This window comes from Coenobita brevimanus, chromosome 77 (genome assembly GCF_032717465.1).
Source record: "Coenobita brevimanus isolate Jiangsu-jjx chromosome 77, ASM3271746v2, whole genome shotgun sequence".
Lineage (NCBI taxonomy): Eukaryota > Metazoa > Arthropoda > Malacostraca > Decapoda > Coenobitidae > Coenobita > Coenobita brevimanus.
The window spans coordinates 9,670,635-9,695,999 of record NC_137030.1 but is presented as its reverse complement, the minus strand read 5'-3'; positions in this window follow the sequence as shown (position 1 = coordinate 9,695,999).

Here is a 25,365-nt window from a genome sequence, read left to right as displayed (position 1 = left end):
TCCCTGGAATTATTATTGCTTCCATGACCGCGAGCCTTCTAAGTGTGCCATGGGAGGTTATTCTTTCGGGCATGGAAACATACATTCTTTTCTCATATCCTTGGACTAGTGCAAAAAAAAACTTGGTTTAACCCTCGCCTCATATGAGGCGATATTCAGGCCACCCCTGGCCCCACTGATTGCCTCATATGAGGCGATGGGTCTCAGTGCCATAATTTGAAGCATGAGGAAGCGTCAGTGGTTTCCATGGGAACGTTGAGTCTCCCTCTACACCATCAGAGCTGTTGCAAAACCCTGCCATACCGCAGTTGCCAAATACCGCATATTTACTAATTCAGATATGCAGGCCACCCATGGCCACGCTAATCATCTCATATGAGGCGATGGGTTTCAGTGCCATAATATAAGCACGAGAAAGCGTCAGTGGTTTCCTTGGGAACGTTGAGTTTCCCTCTACACCATCAGAGCTGCTGCTAAACCCTGCCATACCGCAGTTGCAAATACCGCATATTTAGTAAATCAGTTCTCGTTTGTAACCCATCAATGGCTGATTCTTGCTCGTCTACCTCCCACGGTGCTGGCGACTTATCACTGCCCCCATACCCACCTTATCTATCTATCTATCTATCTATTGCCAGACGCCTTAATCCCGTAAGGGGTGGCCACAAATAAGTCGCCTCCATGTCGCCCTCTCCCCCACCATTTCACTGCCCTGCTCCCAGCTCACATCCCCCTCTCTCATATACCTCTCCACTCCATCCCTCCATCTCATCCTTGGCCTCTCCCTCCCTCTACCCCGCTCCACCTCACTCACATACACTCTCCTCGTCACTCTCTCATTCTCCATCCTCTCCACATGGCCAAACCACCTTAATGTGTTTCTCCTAACGCTTCCTATCACATCCACATCCACACTACAATGTTCCTTCACTTCCTCATTTGTCAGTCTGTCTCTCCATGTGACTCCACATGCTGCTCTAAAATAACTCATTTCCACTGCTCTCACTCTTGACTTGTGTCCCTCCAACAAGGTCCAAGTTTCACTTCCATACGTTAGAGGTGGTATCACAATAGTGTCATGTGGTAACTTTTTCACTTCCTTGCTCACTTCCCTGTTTCTTATCACTGCTTTCAAGGAACCATCAACCTTTCTTCCCTGTTGTACCAAGCACTTCACCCTCTAAACTTCGATCCCTACTCATTACACTGCTGTGGCATAATCGGTAGAAAGGCGGCCTGCAGTCCGAATGGACCCAGGTTCGAATCCTAGCTGGGGCAGGAAACAAACAAAGGATTTGAATGTCATAAACAGCAGACTTTTCTGATCTACCAGATGACTCGCCGACATATCATAAAAGTACCCCCGCTAATACCAGTACACCTGTCCTTTATGAGACAGCCCTAGCATGTATTCAGTATGGACGGTGGGTGTTAGCGCCGAAGTGGTGATATGTGGAGATGTAGGAGGACTATTGGGTCCCAAGGAGGACTCCTGGGACTTGGGAATTGGCCCTGGAGCCTTTGCCCAGAGTCGGACACACACAAAAAAAGTACCTAAACGCACTCACATTTTCCATTTCCTTCTCATCCAACCTCATTGTACAGTTGCGGACATATCAAACAGAAACACCCCGTCCACCAGCGAGGTGCTGTGGTGCTCTCCGCATCTGGTAACACTGATTGGTACGGAACTTCACCAGGTTTCGTTCGGTCGCTAGGACGAACCGAACACGCCGATCATTGCCACTGTGGGCAGTTATTGGTGGTAATAGATGTGAAATGCTCCATCAGAAAATATACTAATGACAGTAAGTTTTTTAATCCGGTCACACAAAACACCCTCCACATAATGGCAGTTATTATGAATGACACGGATTTCATGAGTGCTTTAGATTCGAGTCATGAACATGCAACAGTTAATAATTCATCATATGTCATAGTTATCAGCTTCCCCACAGCTATCAATGAACAGATAATTATCGTGACGTCCATCCTCCCTACTGTGAACCTGACATTGGTAGACCTCTGAAATCGAAGCAAGTTCACTACATACAGGAGGTGGCGTCACAGGGGGCGGCAGGGTGGGGGTGGGGGAACTGGGAGGCAGGAGGAGGGAGGTGGTGAGGAAGGGAACAATAGTGTTCAAACTAGGGGCTAGATGAGAGGGATGATGGGGTAGGGGAAGGTGGACTTTGGTAGACGACAAGAGCTACAGTGGGAGGGATAGATTACAAGGTGATGACAGGCCAAATCAGTGTTTCATGGAGAATATGGAATTTTACAGTCTGACCATGAAACATTATGTTGACGTTGCCAAGTGTTGTTATTGACAGTCATGGTTTGTAACAATTCACGACACATTTTCCACTCAGTACCCACGTATTATGAGTATGGTGCCAATTTGCTAATGTGCTGCAAATATATTACACGTCCCTACAGTTTGTCAGATGTTGCAGATGTTGTCATAGTGATTGAGAATTACTCTTGAAGTCTATTACGTTGTATCATCATGGATGACGGCTGATATCGCAAACAGAGTAGGGATAGGCCTATGTAAATTTTTCCTTTATCACCAGTAAATATATACGGTGACGGTAATGATGGTCTCTATCGTTCTCATTACTATCTGTATGGCACCAGTGTAAAAGAAAGGTGGATTTACTTAACCCAGGTATATGTTACCGTTTTTTGTATGCCGTGAATGGCTGTTGATTTAAGAGTTTATCAATGGTTATTAATTCTACTTAGGTTCATACTGAGCCAACAACGGTGGAACAAGGTTGTAATGTCTGCAGTTATCCAGTCTGAGCACGTACCTATTACATCAACTTTGCCATCAGTTACAGAAATCGCATTTATTATATGCAAACACAGTTTATTTCAGTGTGTTTTGTCATGCTAAACAACCATGTGGCGTTCACACAGTATGAAAGAGACACGATAAAGATAAATACAAGGCCCGTTGCCCTGTTCACGGAGAGCAACTACTAAGCCACACATCTCAGCAGTGTCCGAACATGGAGCCGTTGCCCTGGCTGAGTAATGGTGAATATTGCAACTCACTAAAGAAAACAGGTGAACCACTGTCGTTGGTATATACGAGTATAAACATGTAATCCGCGGTTAATGGTGGAGCAGTAATTATGGCCATCTCCTCTCCCGGTCAGTACCCGCCTGAATGCACGCAGTTGTCTGGGAGAAGGAAGGGGGGACAGCAAACTGGATACTGAGGTTGTGAATCAGATTGTTCAACAGTTACACTTCCTTCATACCACAATTTACTCTATCACTATAGGGTTTACAGTAATCCAACATAAAGATCATGTAATACAGCTGATAAGGCATCTCTTTGCCCACCTATTAGACCATCCCAGTATCGCCATCTATGTTCTGGGAGCCAGTCCATCCCCCCCCCCTAGTAAATCCCATGTTGGTTTACAGCGGTGCCATACAGCTATTAACGAGAACCATAGGCACGAATCACTACTGTTAACTATTGTTTATCGCAGTAATAGAAAATTCCCCCCATCCCCTCCTTTGCTTTCCATATCGGTCGTCATCCACGATGTTACTACATAAACGCAACAAGAAGAGTTCCCAGTCGCAATGACAACAAGTGCGACATCAAACTAACATTCTAGGAACGTTTCATATATCACCATGTGATGACATAGTCGTCACCATACACTAATACTGCAGGGTTTGTGTAATGTCCCACCCCATGGGGAGTAGGTCGTCCTTTAGACGACATAACAAAACATGCTGATAGACTGCATAACGTGCCAAAGTCTGCATAACCTTTAACAGCCTGACTATCAAATTCCATAATCAACGTTAAACTATAGCTGAATTGGCACTATGTCACCAGCGTATCATTGATCCATCCCATCCTAGTTTCCTGCCACAGTCCACTCTCCCCTGCCACACCCCTTGTCTCCTGTAGAGTCCGCCCTCCCACCAGCCAGACCAGTATTGTTCCCTCCTCTCCCCTCCTGTCTCCCAGGGGCTCCACCCTGCCTCCTCCTGTGGCGCCACTTAAAGAGGTCTATCAGTTTCAGGTTGACGGTCAGGAAGGAGGGGGATCACGGTAATTTGTGAATATTATGATAGGTACAGAAATGCAGACTATGGCTTATATGCTGGTCATCGGTAAATGTTATATGGTTCGTGATGTTTGCTGAAAGTCATGCTTACGAAACCTGTGTGTTTCATGTGAATAAATCAAGAATATGTATGGTGTGAAATTATTTTATTACTATATTCTCAAAACGTTGTTATTTTCAGTATATTGTCAGGCAGGACATTGTTTATATACCACCAATAACTGCGCACAACGGCAATGATTACCGCGTTCGGTTCGTCCGAGTGACCAAACGAAACCTGTTGAAGTTCCATGCCAATCAGTGTTACCAGCGGAAAGGACTACACCACCTCGCTGGTGGATGGGGTGTTTCTGTTTGATATGTCCGCAACTGTACATTCACTTACTTCAATTCTCTTGAAGACCATAACTTTACTCCTCCCTACATTCACCTTTGGATTCCGTATCTTACACACTCTCCCAAACTCATCCGCCATGCCTTGCAGCTCCTCTTCGTCTTCACTTAACAACACAATATCATCTGCCAACAACAGTACAGGGAATTTCCAAACACTGGCCTCCCTCACTAGGGCCGCTCCAACATCCACTGCCCTACCTTGTATCTCTTTTATAACCCATTCCATACACAGATTGAACAACCATGGAGACATGACACATCACTGTTTCAATCCAATCTTCAATAGAAAAATTCACTCAGTTCACTATCCACAAGCACTGCAGCCTTAGCACCCTCATACATTCTCTTCACGGCATTCAACAACTTACCCATTATATTCTTAACACTTTCCACAATCCTCGTCTACCCACCCTCTCATACGCTTTCTCCATAATCCATGAAGGCCGCATACAACTTCTTTCCCTTCTCTAGAAACTTTTCCACTAAAGATATAAGAATGAACATCTGATCTACACTTCCTAAAACCTCCCTGTTCTTCTTCAACTGATTCCTTTGTTTTTTCCCTAACTCTGTCAATAAGTATCCTACCATATACTTTTCCTGGTACACTAAGGAGACAAATGCCCCTGTGATTACTTCATACTTCTTTTTCCCCTTTTCCTTTGTACAGGGGAATACTTATACCTGACTTCCAATCCTCCAGGACTCTACCTTCCTCCCAGGCCAAATTGCACATCTTCCACATCCACTCTACTACTATCTCTCCCCCATGCTTCAGCATTTCACCACCCACTCCATCAATTCTTGGGGCTTTCCCCATTTTAACTTTCTTCATCACTTCCACAACTTCCATCCTACTGATTTCTTCCTCCCTTCTTACATCTCTCCATCTCCCAGCCATTCCCCAGCCACTTACACTTGCATTATTTTCATTCTCTATATTCAACAATTCCTTAAAGTGTTCTCTTCATCTGCTTACTTTTTCTCCCTTCTCCACTAGTAATCTACCATTTTTATCTTTCACTCCCCAACTAACTTCTTTGGCATGCTGTCTAACTCTCTTTACCTCTTTCCAGAACATTTTCTTACATTCCCTCCACTTTTCACTCAAATTCCTTCCAAAAGACGAGAGTGATGTAAAGTTCGAGCTCAGAAACACTTGATCTGAAGGCAAAAAATCAACCTAATATTGAAATGAAAAGTCCGAAAAAATGACTGAAGGAAGATAATCGGGTTGATAAGAATTAGCGCGGCGGGGGGTAATCACGCTTGTTCCAATGCTGTCCACAACAAGGAGAGGGCCTACAAATGGTACTGGGGCCAACCCACCCCTGAATCCTTTTTTTATGTTTCTCTCTGGAATTGTAAAACATGCGTCATCGTAGTGATGGGTTTGATAGTCAAAGAACACCATAGACAGGGTGGTTCGTATATTGCACACTCCAATCTTGTGTGCTGCGGGGACAGTTCAGTCTGCTTTTGTATGGAGGGAAGAGTTTAGGTGCCAAATTATATTACAAATAAAAAATGTCCTGAAGAGACCTAAGAAAACGACACAACAACACATGAAAAGGATTATGGAAAATACAACAAAAACTAGAATGCATTCAGAGAGCCCATACCTCCGCCAATGGCAATGCCATTAAAAAAAATCCGAATCTGGATCCCTGGAGATCTTGTGTGGAATACGTAGGATCCGGATCCGACCCAAAATTTAATCAATTGTTCCTTGACCCATGGCCCACTCATCCACAAAATCATAGTGAAATTCATTAAGGGCTTTTGGAGATAAACATAGGATTCGGATGTGGATCTGGATCCGCCTCAAAATTTAATCATGTCTTCCTTGGCCATGGCTCACCCTTCCACCAAATTTCATTGAAATTCATTGAGAACGTTTGGAGATACCGTCTGGACAAAAAGACAGACAGACAGACAAACAGGTGATTTTTTTTTTTTTTTTTTTTTTTACGTGTCAGACTCTGGGCAAAGGCTTCAGGGCCTATTTCTCGGGGGCAGTGACCCATTCCGAGGCCCAGTAGCCGTCCTACACCTCCACATGTCACCACTTCGGCGCTAACACCCACTATCCATATTGAATACATGCTTGGGCTGTCTCAAACAGGACTGGTGTATTGGTACTAGCGGGAGTATTTTTACGACATATCGGCGGGTCATCTGGTAGATCAGGAAAGTCTGCTTTTTTTAGGAAATTCAAATCCTTAAACTGTTCCCTGCCCCAGCCGGGATTCGATCCTGGGTCGTCTTCGCAACACACGAAAGTATATTCACCTTGTATACAATTATCCCATATCCTTTGACTAATACACACACAAAAAAATTATCACGCTTGTTCTAATGCTGCCTGCAACAAGGAGAAGGCCTACAAAAGGTACCAGAGCCAATTACATCTTTTTTATGTTTCTGCCCGGAATCGTGCTAAGTCTGTTCTTTGCTCTGCTAAAAATTTTATCTGTACTATATGGTCTCAACCCTCCAACTCGAATTCTTCCCACTCCTTCTGGCACCTTGCCGAAAACTTTTCTAACAACATTACCTCATCATCCTTCCCTCCTCTTCTCCACTCTGATGGCTCTGAAGCTATTTCTTCTACTGATAAAGCAGATCTCTTCACTCAGAGTTTCTCCTCCAATTATACCTTAGACGATTCTGGTGCTGTTCCTTCCTCGCTTCCCCCCCCCCTCACTCCCTCACGGCTGACATTATAATATCTTCAAATGAAATATTTTCTGCCATCACTGGTATCAGTATTAACAAGGCATATGGGCCTGATGGGGTCCCTCCTGTTGTCCTCAAGAGCTATGCTTCTGTGCTTACACCCTGCCTAGGTAATCTTTCACCTTTGTCTATCAGCTTGTACCTTTTCTTCTTGCTAGAAGTTTGCTCTCATTCAGCCTGTCCCAAAGAAGGGTGGCCATTCTCAACCCTCCATCGCCCAATTGTTTTAACATTCTGTGTCTAAAGAGTTTTTGAGTCTATTCTTGAGTAAGGATGGAACTTCTGGGGATGAAGTGCTTGAAAGTACAGCAGAGAAGGAAGGTTGTTGGTTCACTGAAAGCAGTGATGGGAAGTAGGAAGGTGAGTATGGAAGTTAAGAAGTCACTGCATTATAGTATTGTGATCCCTACCCTGATGTATGGAAGCGAGGCATGGACCTTGCTAGAGGGGAAGAAATCAAGAATGAGAGCAGTGGAAATGAGTTACTTGAGAGGAGCATGTGGAGTGACATGGAGGGACAGGTTGACGAATGAAGAAGTGAAGGAACGTTGTGGGGTGGATGTGAATGTGGTTGAGAAAATTAGGAGAAATACACTGAGGTGGTTTGGACATGTGGAGAGAATGGAGAATGAAAGGCTGACTAAGAGGGTGTATGTGGGTGAAGTGGAGGGAGGGAGAGGGAGAGGAAGACCGAGGATGAGGTGGAGGGATGGAGTTGAGAGGTATATGAGGGAGGGGGGAGTGAGTTGCGGGGAGGGCAGTCAAATGGTGGGCGAGAGAGCGACTTGGAGGTGTTTTGTCCGCGGCCACCCTTTGCGGGATTAGGGCGTCGGGCTATAGATAGATAGATAGATAGATCTTTCCTACCACAACCTTCTTTCTGATCTTTGGTATGGGTTCCGTCAGGGACGCTCCACTGGCGATCTTCTCACATGCACTTCAGACTCCTGGTCATCCTCCTTTCGGAACTATGGCGAAAGCTTTGCCATTGCACTTGACATCTCAAAGGCTTTTGACTGAGTCTGGCATAATCTTTAATTTGTAAGCTGCCCTCTTACGGTTTCTATCCTTCTATCTGTGCCTTCACCTCTAGCTTCCTTTCTGGTCGTTCTATAGCTGCTGTTGTTGACGGCCACTGTTCTTCTCTTAGATCTACAGTATCAGTAGTGGTGTTCCTCAGGACTCTGACCCATCACCAGCTCTTCATTTTATTCATCAGTGACATTTCAAGCTGTACAGTTAACCCTGTCCACTCATACACTGATGATTCAACCCTTCACCTTTCCATTCACTTTCCGTAGCATCCATCACAGCAGTTACTTCAACAAAAAAAGGGATGAGGCTATGGCACACCTAATGTCTGACTTAGCTTACGTATCTCTGATTGGGTTAAAAGTAATCTTGATGTTTTTAATGCGTAAAAAAAATCAGTCCTTACACCTATCAACCAGTCAAAAATCTTCCACAGGAGTACCCACTAATGTTTAATAATATTCAGCCCAATCCTATCATCTTTAAACATACTTGAAGTTTCATTCTCTCAGGATTTATCTTTGAAAGATCATATTACATCTCTTGTAAAATCTGCTTCCAAGAGATTATGTGTGCTAAGCCAACTGCTTACCTTCTTTACCCCTGCACAGTTGTTGACTTTATACATGGTTTTATTCACCCCTGTGACTCAACAAGGTGGAGTCAAAGACTTTTCGTCTCATTAACTCTCCTCCTCTTACTTGTTCCCTTCAACATATGTCTCCTCGCCACACTGTTGCATCTTCTGTCGCTACTTCAATAGTACTGCTCCTCTGAACTATCTGCTTGCACCCCTCCTCCACTACGACGGGTGCTACGCACCCGTCTAGCAACAAACTCTCATCCATTTTCTGATCAACTCTCTAATGCAAGAGTTAACCGTTACTTCCATCCTTCATTTATGCAACAGGTCAACTCTGGAACTGTCTCTCTCTGTCTGTATTTCCTATTTCCTATGATCTCAAGTCTGTCAAACGTAAAGTGTCCAAGCATTTCGAAATGAACTCATCTGGAATTTGGCTCTCTGCTGTATTGTTTTTCGTTTTTTCTTGGAAGGAACTGTTTGCGGGCTCCTGGCCTTTGGTTCCTTCTTCCTTGCTTAAAAATAAAAACAACGTTACGACCACTACCACAGCTACCATGATTCCTTCCATCACCAAGCCGACAATTACCATCATCAAACAAAATTATCAACATTACCACCACCAGCTTTACTACCAAAATTACCATCACCAGCTCAACTCCCAGTATTTTCACCACCGCCACCATTACCAACATTACCAAAACCTCCATTATATTACCAACATTATCACCACCAACGCAGTCAACAACATTACCAACACCACCAAAAAGGCCGACATTACAGACACGGCCACAACTACCAACGTTAATATCACCAACACAATACCAACATTACCATCATCAATACAATACCATTTCCACCACCAACACCACAGCTACAAACATTACCACCACCACCACAACTGCCAACATTACCCCCACCCCCACAACAACCATCCGAATCACCGCTACCAATATTACCACCACTGCCTTACAGTAATACCACCACCACCACAACTGCCAACATTACCCCCATCACCACCACAACTGCCAACATTACCACCACCTCCACAGCAACCATCCGAATGGCCACTACCAATATTACCACCACCACCATAACTACCAGTATTACCATCACCACCATAACTACCAGTATTACCACCACCACCATAACTACCAGTATTACCACCACCACCATAACTACCAGTATTACCACCACCACCATAACTACCAGTATTACCACCACCACCATAACTACCAGTATTACCACCACCACCATAACTACCAGTATTACCACCACCACCATAACTACCGACATTACCAACACCACCACAACTACCAACATTACCAACACCACCACAACTACCAACATTACCAACACCACCACAACTACCAACATTACCAACACCACCACAACTACCAACATTACCAACACCACCACAACTACCAACATCTACACCACAGCTACAAACATTACCACCACCACCACAGTACCAACACTACCCCCACCTTCACAACTACCATCCTTATCACCACCACCAATATTACCACCACCTCCACAACTACCAATATTACCACCACCACCACAACTACCAATATTACCACAACCATCAAACTACCAGTATTACCACCACCACCACCACAACTACCAGTATTACCACGACCATAACTACCAGTATTATCACCACCACCACAACTACCAATATTACCACAACCATCAAACTACCAGTATTACCACCACCACCACCACAACTACCAGTATTACCACGACCATAACTACCAGTATTACCACCACCACCACAACTACCAATATTACCATCACCACCATCACCACTACTACCAACATTACTACTACCATCAAAACTACCAACATTACCAACACTACCATAACTACAAACATTACCAACACCACCACAACTACCAACATTACCATCACCACCACAACTAACAACATTATCAACACCACCGCAGCTAACGACATTACCCACACCACCACAACTAACAACATTACCCACACCACCACAGCTAACAACATTACCAACACTACAACAACTACCAGCATTACCAACACTACCACAACTACCAACATTACCAACACCACCACAACTACCAACATTACCATCACCACCACAACTAACAAAATTACCAACACCACCACAGCTAACAACACTACCAACACCATCATTGCTACCAAGATTACCACCACCATCACAGCAACCATTATTACCATCACCACCACAACTACCAACATTACAACCACCACCACTGATGCCAACATTAGAACGCATCCATACTACCAATATTATAACCACCAAAATTACGAACATTACCATCACCACCAAAGTTGCCAATATTACCACTTCCACCACAACTTCCAAAATTACCACCACCACGACAACCAGCAACATTATCACAATCACCAAACCACCAACATTTCCACCACTACTATAACTAAAGACATTACCACCTCCACAACAACTGCCAGCATTACCACCACCACCACAGCTACCAGCTACCATCACCATCACAACAACCAATATAACCACCACCAGCACCATAACAACTAACACTGCCGTCACCAGCACAGCTCAACTTTACCATCTCATCCAACACAACAAATATTACCAAAACTACCACAACCAGCAAAATCAGGGGTAGCTGAATTGGTAGAGAGGTGGCCTGCAGTCCTAATGGACCCAGGTTCGAATCCTGGTTGGAGGAGAGAACAGTTTAAGGATTTGAATTCCAAAAAAACAATCTTTATTGGTCTACCAGAGGAACCGATGGCATGTCGAAAAAATACCCCCGCTAATACCAGTACACCAATCCTGTATGAGACAGCTTAAGTATGGACGGTGAGTGTTAGCACGGAAGTGGTGATATGTGGAGGTTTATGGTATGCAGGAGAACTACTGGGCTGTGAAGTCTATGCTCAGAGTCGGACATATAATTATGTCATCATCATCATCAGTCGTTGAGGTCCACTGCAGGACCACCTATCCCTACCGAAGCAAGGACGATACAGCCAATGTATCTCTTCCCAGTGCCCTAGGCTGTCTTGTAGAGACTGTTTAGGGTGAGAAGTGCTTGTGAGTGTAACTGTAATGTTGAAGTGGCTCTGGATGTATGTGTGATCTGGGAACCAAGTGTAATCGGCCCACCTTAAGCCGACTGGGTGCAAGCATACTAGTATGCGACACTGGTTCAACCACAGCACCCTTTATGTCCGCCAAAGCGGTCAGTGGCTCAGGAAATGCTTCCAAAAGGTTTTACAACTCTGGCGGGAGGCGTCCACCAGCGTGCAAGACGGACACTCTACCACTGTATTGTACCAAAGAGGTTCCGTTATATATATATATATATATATATATATATATATATATATATATATATATATATATATATATATATATATATATATATATATACCATCATTACTTCCACCACCACAGCTACCTACATTATCACCACCACCATAACTATCAACGTTACCACTATCACAACAACTACCAACATTGCCACCACCACTACCACTACCAACGTTACCACCATCTCCACAGCTACCACCATTTCCACCACCAACACAGTTACCAACATTACCACAACACAATTACCAACATTACCACAACACAATTACCAACATTACCTCCACCAACTCAATTACCAACATACCACCACCAACACAATTACCAATATTTCCACCGTCACCACAACTATAAACATTACAACCACCACTATAGCAACTAACATTAACACCACCACCACAACTCCCTACATCACGACCACCATCATAACTACCAACATTACCACCGACACCGCAGCCACGAAAATTACCACCAGGACCATAACTATTAACACCGTTACATGTCCTTCTCACTCTTTCTCTTTTCATTGGTCCTAGTTATTCTTTAAATTTCTCTCTCTCTCTCTCTCTCTCTCTCTCTCTCTCTCTCTCTCTCTCTCTCTCTCTCTCTCTCCTTTTTATTTTTTTTCAGACTTTCCTTACTACCTAATTACACCCGCTACTCGAGACGCGAGAGCGGGAGTTAACCTTTGCTTTTCGTGTGTGTGTGTGTGTGTGTGTGTGTGTGTGTGTGTGTGTGTGTGTGTGTGTGAGCAAAATTAAGACAGCTTTCATCTAATTTCAACATCGTGATTAAACTGATGAAAGTTAAACAATGAGCGGATCTTTTGTGTGTGTGTGTGTGTGTGTGTGTGTGTGTGTGTGTGTGTGTGTGTGTGTGTGTGTGTATGTGTGTAACAATATGCCGAAGATCAGCGTCTCGGCGAAAGGTCTGTGTTTGACCTAACAGAATCAACTTAATCAGTCTTTATCCAATTTAACCAAACTGAGGGGAAGCGTTGAAGGGTGAAGCAAGTATGAAGATATTCAGTTGGAAGAACAGTCAATAAAAAGCCAAGATCAAAAAACAAGGTCAAAATCCGACCTTTGTGGATGTTTATCAAAGTGACTCAGACAGTTCTGATCGAATTTAGGCCAAGCTTAACGGAATGGTTGAGGTTCAGGCGCGGAATAACTGCACTGTTTTAAAACAGATCAAATGTCAAGGTCACAAGGCAAGGTCAACTTATATAACTTTTATCCTATTTAGACCAAACTTTGCGCCAACGCAATGACTACGGCAAGAATAAGGTGACTGAACTTTGAAAACAATCAGCCAAAGACCAAAGTCACAGGGCAAGATCAAACTCCAAGTCCACATTGTAAGACCATATTTTGATCCTTTTGCCTATGTATGAATGAAAAAATTCAGATAACTTTTGACTTAGATCAACTTGATGGATGAGTTACGGATCTTCCAAACTTTTTTTTTTTTTTCCTTAGAGCAACAGTCCAAGAGTCAAGGTAGCACTGTAAGATCAAACAGTTTTTACCCCACATGGACTGTACTTTATGGGGGGTTAATGTTGCAAAAACAATAGATTCGTTTTTTAGAACAACTTTTACCAGAATCCTGCTAACAATGTCAGTGTAGTTTGGATCCTTACAGTAACCTAAATGATATTTTTCAAAGCAATCCATGCCTCTTTTCTAACAGCCAGAAGAGACTTTTCAAAATTTGCATCCCAGACAACTTTCTTTACATCAGATCCGACAAATATAAATACTTTTTTGAGCTTGGCATCAGTCAGTCCTGGAAACCTCTTGCACAGGTACTTGAAACCATCTCCATCTCGTGGCAAAGCTTTAGCAGATTGCTTCATGAGGCCAAGTTTTATTTGTCGAGAGAGCAAAATAACTTTTTTTTTTTTTAATCAACTGAACACTCCCGTACAACATTCTTTGTCCCTGGTTAAAGATGTGTCCTACTTGGCCATTCTTTCTGTGACCAATTGTGATTCCTGGACCTGCTATCCTATTCACACATGAAACATGGAAACTTTGTGTAGCCCGACGGTTGTCCAAGCAGCATACAAAGTACCTTTTAAGTCTCCACAAATCATCCAGATATGATCAGTGTAATTACTGTTATTTAAAGCCATCAGCAAGTTTCCATAACTTTCCTTAAGGTGGACTGAACGTGTTACAGGAACAAAGAGATATGTGTTACCATTGTGTAAAGGAACTGCTTCAAGACTTCTTTTCGAAGAATAAATGGACAGTTTCCACTCATCAAAACTGTAAATAACAAACTTTTCTATTAAACCGCGAGGATCTATTCTATAAACCAAGTCATCTTGTTATAATACGGGAGAAAAATATTTTTCTCGGTTGTAGTACCAGGAGAATGATGTGCAAGATGCTAATAAAACTTTGGATTTTTGTCTGGAAATTTCAGCAGACTCCTTCTAAAATCCTAAGTCTCTTACTGGACCATTTAGTTCATGATCAGAAAAAACATGAGGGTCTGTATTATCGCTGTCACACTAGAAGACTACATCATCATTGTTGCCACTGCCTTCTTGGACAAAGCAAGAACGTATGTATTCAAGATTATCAGGTGGTACTGAGACGGGGAAATCTGGTCAACGAGCAACAGATCGTACGGTAGGACAGTAGACTTGGATAAAGAATTTCTTCTCTTTTCTTAGTGTTGTTTCCTTGAACATTAAATGTGCAAAAGTAGGAGTTGTCACTGTGATTCTTCAGCTTCATACAGATCTCTGGAATACCAAAGCAAAAATTTTTCTTTATCCTTTGGTACATTGTCTTTGTTCTCCAGTACAAATAGAGCAGAATTTATGGGGAGCCCATGATTTATCCTGGTCACTTAAGTTTCGCTCCAAAGTATGCTTAATACTCGTTTTTTTTTTTTTTTTTTAATGAGTAACAGAAACTGTCCAGACAGTTAAAGTAACCTCGTGTACCCATTGGCAGATAAACTACAGCTGACTTTGAAACAAATATAAGCTCAATTAACTCAAAACAATAAGACTGAACTGAAGCCAGATGTAGCACCTTTCTCACCTATTGATATTCAGAAGCGCCTGATTCACGTTTAGATCTGCATTTATAGGCCAGGAGCATTAGGCCAAATTCAAAGGGAACCAGGAGAAAAATTTGAGAAAGCTGATTTTTTGGGGAAAGCTGCTTGGAAGCATGCTAAGTTGAAATCCTCAAACAGTCCAATCAGAGCTGGGCACTTCCACAATCACTTCCGCAAAAATTCTGCAATTGTGGAAGTGTGGTTTTGTTTGCGGATTTGTGTTTGCGACAAAATCTATGCAAACTCGCAGTTTTGCACTTGTGGAAGCACTTCCGCAAACGCAAATCTCCCCGCGAACATCTCCGTGGCCTAGCCGGGCAGGTGGCGTCTGGGTGAGTCGCCGGCTCGCCGGTGCCGCCACAACTCCCTCACTGTTACCATATGTACGATAAGTATTGTATACTGTATGTACGATCTATTCACCTTCTGTACATGCACAATAGCATTTTTCATTATTGTACACTTTGTACTACAATTTTACGATTCCTTCAGAAAGATATATATATATATATATATATATCTGTACGCTCCTGACTGGGAATCGAACCCTGGACCTCTGAGATAGAAGTCAGGCACTGATACCACTCGACCACGACGTGATAAAAGCTATGAATATCTGATTTTTTGACGAACCAGGTAAAGCCATTATGGGAGGATATATTTCAGTCACAACACATGAGGATCATTTCACAGCCCCGGGCTACTCGGCAAATGACAGAGCAGTTTTATCTATCCCTGACACAAAACGAGTCTTTAGAAAGAGAGAGGGGGGAAGGGAGAACGGCTGAAAACCAGATTCATGTCTATTTTGATATTCTCTGGCTTCATACCAAGCTCTCAGGAAAGCAATGAAAATGGGTACAAGCCAAGAGGGGGCAACGTTCGCACTCGTGATTGAAAGCATAACATCATAGCAAGCCGTATTCTACTTTACACTGGGTGGTTTCTCACTACATTATCTTAATGATATACTGTATGTGCTTTCTGGAAGGAGCGTAAGAAATAAGAACCTAAGGATAAAAGCCAGCAAAGATGTTTTTCCTTCAATATGTAAAGAAAAATATAAAGCCTAATTCAAGGTCAGTATATTTTCCAGATTCCTAGACGTTATAATGTAAGCTATTGATGTAAACTACATCAGTACTAGAAAGACTTGTTTAGCATACAAGCCAATAACAAGATGAAAAATGCGAAGATGTACTACAAAGCCTCCCAGCCCACCTAGAATATGGCCTTTAGCCAAAATTTTAAATTTGTCAGACTTTACAGCACTGCACTGCCAGTGCCAGTATTTCAGTCTCAACAAAAATCATTAGATAGATATATGACAGATCAAACAAGAAACATACAAAATGAAACTAATCACAGTTTTACCATTTTTCTTACCAGACAACCACCTTTCCCCATGCAGTATCAATACAGATAGATAGATAGACAGATAGATAGATGGATAAATAGGTAGATATGCTGTATGCTGGAGTTGTCTCAGTTGTTGGAGGAGTCTGACTGTGGCTAACAAGTGAGTACTGAGAAGGTTAGAGCCGAGGAATAGAGGTGGACTGATGTGTCAACTTGTCAAGTGTGAGCCGTGAAGTGTAATAATTAAATTCACTTATATACAGTACAATAGTGAAGGATTTACCCTTGTTTTGTAATAAAAACAGTCTAATATACTAATAACAGTAACTGAAATATATATTTTAGTTTTACAGTACTATAACTTTGATTAAAGAAATGGTTTGCGTTTGCGTTTTTGCATTTGTGGAACTGCAAATTTCAAGAATTTTGCAGATTTGCCATTGCGGAAGGTAATTTTTTTAGTTTGCGGATTTGCGTTGCGGAATTGAATTTTCGTTTGCGGTGCCTACAGTATCTCTGATTCTAAACATTCCACATGAGCTAGCCGTGTGGGACGAAAATCCAAGATGGCTGGCAGAGGCACTTGATGCTTATATAGCTTTGGAACTAGAAGTCACAGATGGTCATGCAATACCCCTTTATAATGTTTTTTGGATAAAAGAAAATATATTTTCCATTAGTTCAATTATTTGGTGACGTATGTTCAAGATATGATCAAAGTAATGTACTATTTTAAACAGAATGGTAAATTCAACACATTCAAAGTCAACAACCAGCACTAACTTTTGCCAACAGCAGTTATTGAGCTACTTCTAAATAAAACATTTTTTTTTTAGTATCATAACTAGTTATGGTCACAGTTATAGCATGAGGCCTCAGTATCTTCTCCATCAATTGAGCATGAATTAGCACAAGATTGGCCAATACACAAGGAACACATAAGTGTACAGTACAGCCCTACTTTATGACATTTGCATCTCTTGCCACATATTTGTTCACACCCACATGATACAATGAGATGGACATGCTCCGTTGCAACTGGTCTGTCAGTCAAAATGGGATTAAGCATTCCACCTTAAAGATCCCAGCCTCAGTCAGTAGGATTAAGATCCTCAGCATTGCCCAACCACTCCTGAACTTTGAAGTAGGCTCGATATGAGAGGTACTTTGCAGCTAAGGATGTGGGAGGTAGGATCTGAAGTTGGAAGGTACTGGCTACTTTGCTGATCCTCTGCATGTACTGCATAAATCTCGGCTTATCAAGTGTTGTACTTGTCAGACTGGCATCATTTAACTTGAGTAAGAATATTTCCTCCACTCTGGCTACTTCTTCATGGCTGGCATTGCTCTTCTTTAAACACATCCAACGTCCTCCAATCCTCGCTTCCCAAGACTATCATGGCTTTCGTTTTGCCAATGCCATATAAGGCAGAGACTGTATCACATCCGGTGATGGAGAGTGCTGTCAATATGTGTTGTTGGGTGTGTGGATGCATTGCCTGCTGGATGCTGTGTATGCTATAAACAAAGCCTCTTGCATACTGCATGTAGATATTATCCGTTGTGGCCCAGCCATCCAATGTGACAAGCAGATCTGTATCCATTGCCACAAATACAACAGGTCTGGCGATCTTCCCAGAAAATGCCAATGTTGTCCTACTTATTAAGTAGTCAGCATCATCCTGACTTTGGTAGCAAGCAGCGTCTTCAGATGCAAGCCGGTCCTTCAGAATACTGAATAACCATGACTTATTGTTCCGATTTCCTAATATGGAGCGTTGATTGCCCGTGACTGATGTGTAAAAATCAAACACTATATCTGCAGAGACATTTGGATCAATGTGGCGGTTCTGTTCAGCTACCTTGGTTGGCAGGGTAAGATTTTTGTAGCCATCAAAGCAGACAGTGCATTCTTTGCCATAGCTATTGATAACGTGACTCACACAGCTGTCACACACATCACCATACGTGCAGTCCACAGGCCACGTCACATTTTGCAGCCAATGTCCTCCATCCACCACATGGTATGGGTTCTTAAGAGCATCAGTAAATACTGAGACTGCTGGAGCTTTCAGCACTTTGGCAAGACCACTTTTGTTGTTTTTGTGTATTGTTCCCTTGTCAGATAGTGGTGTTTGCTAAGCTCATATTAAAGGTGATTTTCCATATCTGATCGGTTCTTTATCATACATGTAACCCGCATGAAAAGTAGTGTGTGGTCGACCTCAACATCTTTGCCACGGACATTGGCAGTAGCCTACAGGTTGCAGCACCAGTAGTTATAACCTTGTTACTCCTTTTGACCTTAACATCAGCATACTTCAGGCCAGTAATACGTGCAGCTGACTCCTCACCTGATTTGACTGCGCAGTCTGCTTTAGCACAAATAGATGCCACGACTCCAGTATCAATGTAGACCAGTCTCGCGCAGTATTCACCTCTGTAGGCAAATGGCGAATGGTGTGATGAGTAATTCCGAAAGGTGAGAAAGTGCCTGGTATCACACGCAATTGTGGATTCCCGGAGGTGTGTGTGTTGGTCAACTGTCTGAGAATATAGACCAAAGAAAGCCTCTGGTGACTCATAAACAGGAAAATCTCTGTATCCAACCTGAAAAATAAAGACATCTGATGAATTATACTCTAAAAATTCGTAGCAAAATCATCAGTACAGATTTCCGATTTTTCTGCGTTTGGCGTATGTTCTCTGTGTATATCAGTGACAAAGAATTCTTAGAATAATAGCAGAAATGGATTTATAACTCCTCAGAGCCAAAAAAAAGGTGGCATTACATGACCAAATGTGAATTTTATTCACTAAGCTATGTACACGCCCCAAGCCAATGGTAGCCATCTTGAGTTTTTCGTCCCACGCGCTTAGCTTAAGTGGAATGTTTAGAATTTTTGTTGATTATGACTTAGGAGGCTTCTATGTAGCTTTCATTAAAAAAAAAAAATCAACTTTATCGAATTTTTATCATGTGTATCCTTAATGCTCCTGGACTATTAATGAGAGGAAGTGGCTATGCTACCTTGTGAGACTTAGGCCAGAATTTGATCAGCGTGAATTTTCTGGGATCTGTTATTTCAAAATCTATGTAATTTTATGAACAAACTGTACGTGATACTAAAACTTCGTCAGAATTATTTAATTCAGCTTATTAAAACTGATAAGAAAAAGGCAGTAATTCTACAGTATTTTGTTACGGACGTATTTTATAATAATGAACGGCGAACTGTTACAAAATATTTAATTTCAAATATTTCCATCATGCTGTACAAAAAAGGTACCAAATGAATATGATACCTTGCACCATTAATCAGCAACAATTTGGGGGGCTGTTATCACACTGTTAGTTCGGAAACCCGCACAGGTAATGAAATTATTGACCGGAACAGTACATAAGACTTTTTGATGGTCCATTGAGAGAGAGAGAGAGAGAGAGAGAGAGAGAGAGATTCTAAACATGCAAGGATGAAAATAATACATGGAAATGAAGAGATGGGCAGGGAGAAGGGAAGGATGGGATAAGTAAGAGGAGAGAGGATACAAAAATAGACGAAGAAACGAGAGAAGGAAGGATAAAAGCTGGGAAGGAGAGAGCGAAGGAGCAACAAAGTGAGTGGGGAAGGGAAAGGAAGGAAGGGAGGGAGGGAAAAATGAAATCGTAAGTGTCACAAGAGGATTGAAATACTGCTTAAAGGAGATTACGTGCTCTCTCTCTCTCTCTCTCTCTCTCTCTCTCTCTCTCTCTCTCTCTCTCTCTCTCTCTCTCTCTCTCTCTCTCTCTCTCTCTTGCCAAGAGTCCTGGAAACCGCCATCTGTTATTCACACTATAATTAAATATTATTTATTTTATCCAACGTCCTAGACGAATGTTTGGTTCTATGTGGATTGACTGGTTGATTAGCTACTTATTTGGCGCGCTCGCGTACCCGCGTGGGCAGGCGTGTGTGTGTGTGTGTGTGTGTGTGTGTGTGTGTGTGTGTGTGTGTGTGTGTGTGTGTGTGTGTGTGTGTGTGTGTGTGTGTGTGTGTGTGTGTGTGTGTGTGTATGTGTGTGTGTGTGTGTGTGTGTGTGTGTGTGTGTGAATCAAAGTCAAGTCGGACACGACCGAGGTATGGTAAAATACTGCATCTCGACCAGTTCTGATATGATTTGGACCGAACAAGGTAGAAGGGTTAAAGGTCATGCCAGAGGCTGACCTATTGTTTTGAAGAACAATAGGTCAAAGGTCTAGGTCACACGGGAAGGTCAGCTTTAACAACTTACAGCGAAATTAGACTAAATTTCGTGAAAAAGTAGAGGTTGACAAGGATTAGATGATTCGGTTTGGATAACATTCAGTCTAAGGTCAGAGACAAAGATCAACGTCGAGTGATCGAACCTATAGATCAGACTGCTTCATTCAGCAGGACTATATGTAATGGAAGGTTGAAGGGTAAGCCAAGAATGGAAAAATTTAATTTTAAGAACAACATATCAAAGGTCACGGCCACAGGCAAGCGCACCTCGAGCAGTTTTAATCTGATTTCCACCAAACTTTGTGGAAATGAAGGAAGTCAGTCAAAGATGAATTATCCGAGACTGAAAACAATCGGTCTCAAGTCATAGTCACACGGCAAGTCAGATGTTCGCCGAGTTGTTGGGCGCGGGTGTTGCACTGTGAGTGCTTTCAGCTTACTCTAAAAGTTTAAACACTTACAGTGAGTCATCCCTTTGTTTTCCACCTCAGTCCAGTCTGTAATGTTGCATACACGCCTCTCACTCTCCTCTGTACTCAAACGTCTTCCATATAATCATCATCCAACCATTAGAGTTGGGCGAGAATCGATTCCAGAATCGATTCCTGCCATTCTGATGAGCTTACCAGAGAATCAGTTCTCCAACGTGGGAACCGATTCCGCTATTGCGATTCTGTATCACTAAGCTCAGCGAGGTGAGTGCTAGTTACTGAACACTACCACTGAAGTATTTCATGTGCTTCCTGGATTCAGTTAGAGAATCGGATTCAGTTGTGAAATGTGGCAATTTAATCTCTGCTGAACTGTTATCGATGGCCCGACGCACTGGAGCTACTGGTGCTGCAAGTAGGAGGCGGATCGCTCGAAGGCGGGGCAATAATTGATTCCAGAATCACAAAAATTATGATCAGAAAAGTATGTCACCTGTGACTAGGTTTATAATCGAGAATTATACTGCGATTATTATAATCATTTTTTTTTTTTTTTTCAAGGAAAATAAGCACTATTTACTTCTAAAGTGTTATTATATTTGACAAGATATATACTTTAGTTACTTATCTTTATATAACCAACTCATTATATGAGTTAGCATCATTGATGTAGTTCCTTATACATTCAGTTTCTCACAATAAAATTCAGTTAAATTAACGCTATCAGAGAGCGAGTTCACCGAGTTGTTCTGACCCCTATAACTTTTGTGTGCTTTGGGGAATCGGCTTTGTGCTTCCTCTCCTGCTGTCTCTTATACATCTGTAAATATTCTGATAACAAGTAGATATTTGAAAATTTTAAAAAAGAGGCGTGTGGCAACTTGTGATAGTAGTTTGGACTGTCATACTCTCCATCAATATCATTTTGCATAAATTAACGTGCGACTCTTGGAGTGTGAAATCCAGAGGCTTTTCCTGTCGATAAACTTGGCGGCAGAAAAATGAGACAAGAGCCACAGCCTCCAAAATTTCTTGATATACAAGGTGAACTTAAAACCGCTCTGTAGGTTACTCCTGTTGCATTATCTGTTTGCTGTGCACACCTGTAGACTAATAAAACTACTGTTTAGTCATTGCTATTTACAGTGATCTGCAGTGTTTTAATACATCAGTGTTATAATGAGGGTTGTAGGTAGATGGATAGATAGACAATATCTTCGGTCCGTATGACCGTCTGAGGTGCAGTACAGAAGCAGATCATATCCACGGAGAGAGTGACAGCTAGAATGACGCCTTTCCCATGCTTGCCTCGTGCAAATCGGGAAGCGGCGTCTGTAATGAGAGAAATGCATATAAAAGAGGAAGTGTTGCACTGGCTGTGTTGTGTGTGGCAGTTTATAAATACCACTGGCATGAACCCAGGAAGTAGTAACGTAAATTTATTTATGCGTAGTACGAAATATACTATCAACACCCACTTCAAATGGAGCCTTTAAAAACGAAAACGAAAACGAAAACGACCGGCTCGGGATCGAACCCAGCTTCACGGCTCTGCAAAGGAGAACATGCTAATACTGAGCCACCATAGTTTCAGAGAAATAATTATTTAGATTAATTAATAATTATAATAGGTGACTGGATACGGAATTTACGCATATAAGTCAATAAGGTGAGATGCATACCTATGTAAGTATGCTGATATCCAAAGGGGAAAAAAAACACACAAAATATCCCAAGCGCTTTCGTGTCTTCACATCATCAAGTGAGAGCTGTGATGATGTGAAGATGTGAATACATGAAAACGCTTGGGATACATCGTGTTTCCTTTTTCCTTGTGGATGTCAGCTTATCTATACATCACGTGTAATTATTTCCATGAGTGAGTTCTTTGATCTCAATGTGGGACTGAAACAGGGGTGTGTAATGTCTCCATGGCTGTTTAATATATATATGGATGGGGTCGTAAAGGAGGTACAAGGTAGGGCAGTGGATGTGGGGGTGGCCCTAATGAATGAGGGTGAGATTTGGAAGCTTCCGGAGTTGCTGTTTGCTGATGATACAGTATTGTTGAGTGAAGATGAATGGGAGTTGCAAGGTTTGGTGAATGAATTTGGGACAGTGTGTAGGAGGAGGAAGCTGAAAGTTAATGTAAACAAAAGTAAAGTTATGGTGTTTGAGAGGAATGAAGTCACAGAGTGTGCAGTGAGGTTGGATGGTGAGGATATGGAGAATGTGAGTGCATTCAAGTACTTGGGTAGTGTGATGAGTAAGGATGGAACTTTGGGGGATGAAGTACGTGAAAGGGTACAGCAGGGAAGAAAGATTGTTGGTACACTGAAAGCAGTGATGAGAAATAGGGAGGTGAGTATGGAAGTTAAGAAGTCACTGCATGATGGTATTGTGATCCCTACCCTGACGTATGGAAGCGAGGCGTGGACCTTGCAAGAGGGGAACAAGTCAAGAGTGAGAGCAGTGGAAATGAGTTACTTGAGAGGAGCATGTGGAGTGACGTGGAGGGACAGGTTGACGAATGAAGAAGTGAAGGAACGTTGTGGGGTAGATGTGGATGTGGTTGAAAAGATTAGGAGAAATACACTGAGGTGGTTTGGACATGTGGAGAGAATGGAGGATGAAAGACTGACTAAGAGGGTGTATGTAGGTGAGGTGGAGGGAGGGAGAGGGAGGGGTAGACCGAGGATGAGGTGGAGGGATGGAGTTGAGAGGTATATGAGGGAGGGGGGGGTGAGTTGGGGGGAGGGGAGTCAAATGGTGGGTGACAGAGTGACTTGGAGGCGTTTTGTCTGCGGCCACCCTTTGCGGGATTAGGGCGTCGGGCTATAGATAGACAGATAGATACAGATAAGTGGATGGATAGATGGATAGGTGAATGTATAAGTGGAAGAAAAATTATTGGTAGATAGAGTTGCTGGTATGCAGGTAACTAAACAGTTTTGTAGGTTGCAGGTGGATAGTTTAAGTAGATAGGTAGGCAGGTAGGAAGGAGGTAAGTATGTAAAGAGGAAGGTTAGGTAACTAGGTAGGTAGGCACAAATTAATAAGTAAATAAATAAAGAGCAAAGGAGATAGGTTTGGGGGGTATGTAGGTAGGTAGATAGGCAGTGAGTGAGGTAGGTAAGCAAGTAGAAAAGAAGGCAGGCAGGAGAGATGTATGAAGCCATTCAGAGGAGTAGGCAAGTAAAGTTTATGCAGAAAATGAAATATAACGGTAGGTAGGTAGGTAGGTAGGCAGATTGAAAGGAGGATTGGGAGGTAAAGTATGGAGGTAGGTAAGTTGACAGGCAGGTAAGTAGGTAGGTAGGTAGGGAGGGAGGGAGATAAAGTAGAGAGGAAAGTAGGTAGGTAAGTTGGCAGGCAGGTAAGTAGGTAGGCGGGCAGGTGTGGGAGTGGGCACACATGACAACGGTCACCAGAATTACATGCAATAAACTAGGTGGTCGATAGGTTACGCTTCCGGACACACACACACACACACACACACACACACACACACACACACACACACACACACACACACACACACACACACACACACACACACACACAGACGGACAGAGAGAGAGAGAGAGATGTTTTATGTATTTCACGTTTTCTTTCACCTTTCTCCCTACTGATTGCCTGTTTCTTCTGAGGTGAAAAGGGAGGGAGGGAGGGAGGGAAGAAAGAAGGGAGGGCAGGAAGAAGGGAGGGAAGAAAGCTGGAGGGAAGGACGGACGGAGGGAGGGAAGAAAAGAAGGCAGGAAGAGGGAGGGAAGAGGAAAGGACGGGAGGAGGAAAGGAAGTGGAGAGAGGGAGGGAGGGAAAGACGGAGATGAGAAACTTGAGAAAAGGAAGAAAGGGGGAATGGAGAGACAAGAGATCAAGAATAAGTAGTAAAGAAGAAGGAGGAAAGGAGGAAGAGAAAGAGATAGATGGAAAAGGGTGTGAAGCAGAGGGAGGAAGGGAAAAGAGAAAGGAGAAAAGTTGAGAGAAACAAGGAGGAGAGAAATAAAGAAGAAGAAGGCAAGGATACCTTAAAGGATGAGGGATGGAG